At 38.5% G+C, this 4,410-nt stretch overlaps 1 long non-coding RNA gene across 1 annotated transcript; it reads left to right on the plus strand.

Annotated features, from left to right (window-relative positions):
• The first annotated feature begins 1,293 nt into the window (after positions 1–1,293).
• Positions 1,294–1,899, plus strand: LOC143302981 (uncharacterized). Its single transcript, XR_013058902.1, has 2 exons — positions 1,294–1,346; positions 1,420–1,899. It is a non-coding gene; the product is annotated as an uncharacterized LOC143302981 (long non-coding RNA).
• The last annotated feature ends 2,511 nt before the right edge of the window (positions 1,900–4,410 follow it).

Here is a 4,410-nt window from a genome sequence, read left to right on the forward strand (position 1 = left end):
AAACTGGGGATGTGCTGGAAACAACAATTGACCGAACAAAAAGAAAGGCTGCAATAAAAGCTGCAATTAATATTAAAAAGCAGCAGTCAATGTCACTTGTTACAAAATTACGAAGGCTAACTCTTGATGATGACAGTAATGTAAATGTTTGTGTCATATTATGATGAAATTTAATACTTTTAATCTTACCCCATATCTTATGTTACTAATCAATACTAACCCTTATATGTAGTACCCAATAATGTTTGATATCGGTTAATTAATGCGTCAAAATCTAATTGCTTATACAATTGTATGTACATTGTGTATATAAATACTACTATAACGTTGTTAAATATATTCTAAATTTTTAGAGGAAACGTGGAGGCCGACCTAAAAAAAAGGAAAGTGCTAGAAGTAGTTCAGATGAAAAAAACACAAAAGGTCCTACAAAACATAGTAAAACAAAAAAGAATGTTTTAAGCGAAACAATTTCAAAAGAAGATGCAAAACAGCCAGAAAGGATTGAACCATTAAAGTCTTCAATGACAACAAGAGATAGTAATATAAAGAGAACTTTTTCACGGAGTGAAAACACGAAGGGTAAATATTCTAATATTATTGATGATACAGTAATTCCATCAGCAAGAAATGATATTGAAGATCCTTCAATGTGCGAGGATGCACTTGAGAAATTTACTCCTCTTATGAATTCCACGATGGACATCAATTCTACTTATACGCAGAAGATGATGGACGCTACCGCAATTGTAGAACCTTTATCACCAATAAAATCAAACGAAACGGTAGTAATTAATAAAAACTTGGCTAGTAGTATAGGAAAAAATAATGAACCTAAATTTACATCACGGTCGCCAATAACTCTGCAGGAGGAGGTTCAGCAGCTGAATCAAGCGATTGGACTCACCGAGTTCGAAGAATTATTCGCAGAAGATGAGCCATCCCGTGAAAGGGAAATGTCTAATAGAAACATGACGAAACAGCACATTCAAAATGAAATGAAGAAAAATGTGCCCGTAAGAAGGAGAATCGAGGCCTTTGAAAAAGAAAAAATTTCAGAAAAAGCCATTGTTCAAAAACTGGCACGAAGATCTGTCGAAAAAGCAAAAAAAATCTTATTAGCGAAACAAAAGAAGGAGACTCAGATGATGACATCGCAGGTAACATTACAAACAGTATCAAAGTATTCTTCTGTTATAAAAACACAAGCTATTATTCATTCGATATTTTATCCAAAATATAGCTCCAAACAGTAAGGTCCACTTCTGTTTTGCACAGTAAACCTGACGACGGCACATCGGACGATGAAGCCAGACCAAGGCGTACAATTCCACATTAGGCGCAATGTAAGTGTTGTTTTACTTAATGAGTTAATAAACATTATAATGCATGGAGTACTCGAATTTTTATCAATTTTAGCATACATACGCGAAAATGAACTTGCAATGCAACGATAAATTCCGAAGAAAGCAGTCTATAAATTCTTTGATAGAAGAATGTGCACACCAGATTTAACTGAAATGTTTGAAAATATAGATAGGAGTAGATTACAACGCACGTCCAGTGCAATATGGAAGACACCACCGCGTTATTCCATGATGGAAAACGAATAGAAGTTATAATTTGTTAAACTGAATGTTGTTGATTTCAAATTGTGCCTTAGAGCAGGAATACTTGCCATACCTTGCGTGTAATATAAAAATGATGTTACATTGCAACTATCGTTAAAAGATGTATGTGTTCTTAAAATATACCAATGAACGTAAGACTATTTCACTTTTTATATTTTAGAATGATCATAGGCATATATTACTTTTATTATACTAATCAAATTTTACCATTTTTTCTTATTTATATGTATCTTCTTAAGAATTAATAAATAAACCAATTAATAAATAATTGTTTTGGTACGACTTTTTAATGAGAAGTAAATTTTATTAGATTTGCCTTATTATCACCGTCGTGTAATAATTCGCGAGATACGCGTGATATAATTCGCACGATTAAATAGCACTGGTGATTTCGTCTCTTCGTGTAACGAGGAGGGTCTGGTAAATGGGTCGACCGTGGACGTTCAATGTTGTAAGAGAACAAACGGCGGCACCGTATCGTCGAGCATTTTTCTTTCGGTCAACAGCCATCCATTTTATATTTAGCACATTCGGTTGCGACGCTAAATTTTCGTTACACCACCAGTTGTTTCGTCTGAAATTCGCGTGACGTAAGTGCATTACACTCTCGCACCCGTCATCCATTCCTGCGACCACTTCGCGTGCGTTAACTCGATAATATTTCGTCTCTGTTACCTTGTCGCCGTTGCTGCTTGACACATCTCGCTTGCTGGACGACTGATCGATGAAAATTAAAACGGGACGCTGATTTACCGTATCGTTATTTTTGTGTCAGGTATTCTCTTTTTGCCGTTTCGGCGAATTATTTTCATTTCGAACTTTTTTAGTCTTATTGTTACGTCGATTCTTATATTTCAAGATCTAGTCTTGTATGTACGCTGGGGAGCGCTTTTATTTATTGATTCAACAAAGAATATCGTTGTAGGTGTCATACATGCGAGTAAAAGTAACGAAGTACGAGCAGTTTCACTGTAACATACTTCCTGATAATTTCTCGTTATTTATACTGTTACGCCGCGCGACTCTCTGCCTGGCCCAGGTCACACACCACGGGCCAGAAGGACACCAGAGGTCCGCTCGTCCGCATGGCGTACCCTCATTATCCTTAAGCACCGTCCATAAATCATAGATTTACGAGAAAAGGTCCTTTAAACAAAAACAAACATCTGGTCCCGAGGAGTTTCTAAACACTATTGTCTACCTCGGCAGGACAAGGGAAAGTTGTTTTTTGTCACGTACGCGGCAACTTTTCCCCCGTTAATCACTTTCTCTAGAGGGCAGTTAAGACCCTTCGTTTAACCAATTAAAAACGAAGCCTATTCCCTCACTCTCCTAAATAACATCGGCTCCAACAAATCCGATGGTCCCGTGCGCTGGAGGGACCGATCCTTAGCCTTCCACCGAGACAGCATCGTCTCCCAAAAGACTGATTTCACATCCTTCGAACGGTCAACATCCTTCGAGCGGGTATACACACCCGCAGATCAGTCACTCACTCATCTCGTACATACGCACCAGTGTAACTATCCTCGTTATAAGTTGTGGAATAAACGGTGACCTAACTTACTACTGTGTAATATTCAATCAACCACCTCTGTTATCCTACCCGAAACAGGGGAACGACTACTTCGCGGCGTCGATTCACCGAATCGTAGCGAGAATTTACGCCTCTCGCTGACGCGTTTTCCTAGCGACCGCGTCTCTTCGCGATCGGTCGTAACATATACCATAAGAAAGTATCAAAGAGGAACTCTTATCTCGAACGTGGATCTATTTGTCGATAATGCATGCGTGTAATACTCGAGTGTCGTTCATACAGCGTAAATATACGTGCAGATACGTAAACCTTTTATGATTTTTGTATCAAAGGCAGACCTGCTATAATACTCGCAAGTGAAATATAATTCTACGAAAGAAAATGGAGCAAAAGAGTTTCGTTGGTAATATATTCTTCCTTTTTCATCACAAGTTTCCTCTTTGTTGTGCTTCTGTTACATTATAATCCTGTTAGATTTACGCGCGTAAAATTTCACTTTGTTGCACTATATCTCATCATCGCCATCTGCCGAACACCTGTGAGAAACGCGGTTTACTTTGTCTCAAAGCGAGCAAACGTCTAATTTCACAAATTGGATTTTCATCAACAGCGAGAAGGGCATATGCGATGTAAAGGAGGCTGTAAGGGCGTCCTAGGGCTTACGGTGGTTGTCACGATGCCGGAAGTGGCGCGGAGCAGACACATCAAGGGAGAATCAGAATCGCTATTGGGAAAACCATCACGAACATTTGTCCTTCGCGCCACCAAAATTCTATCTTCTGAGATATTTTTCGCGTTTCCGAGATCATCGCCACTCTCCTTAACTTTGCCTTACGATGTATAATATCTCGATGTTACGGTAGTTAGAAATTTGTATTAATTTGGAGGACCTTGCAAAAGTACGCAAATCTGCTACGATAGTCGGATAGAGAGTATCGGCAGAGATCTGTTCCTTTATCGTGAAACTCTCTCGGACAACTTAGATGCTACCAGATATCGATTCTCGCATCCAACCATTTCGTAATAAACGTAGATCACCCAAGAAATTTCTCAATTGTCATCCGTTAATTTCGCGTAACTTTTGCTTTATTTTAGCTACGTGGGAACCTATTAGTGCGCAAATGTTACCCCGAAAATGTTACTCCTCTGTGCCAAATATCGTTCACGTGTATAATCAAAGTTGCATAAAACCGCGTACAATTGCATCAGGAAATTTCTAATAATTTGCTCGTCTCGCAGGAC

This window comes from Bombus vancouverensis, chromosome 8, assembly GCF_051014615.1.
Source record: "Bombus vancouverensis nearcticus chromosome 8, iyBomVanc1_principal, whole genome shotgun sequence".
In the NCBI taxonomy this organism is placed as follows: Eukaryota; Metazoa; Arthropoda; class Insecta; order Hymenoptera; family Apidae; genus Bombus; species Bombus vancouverensis.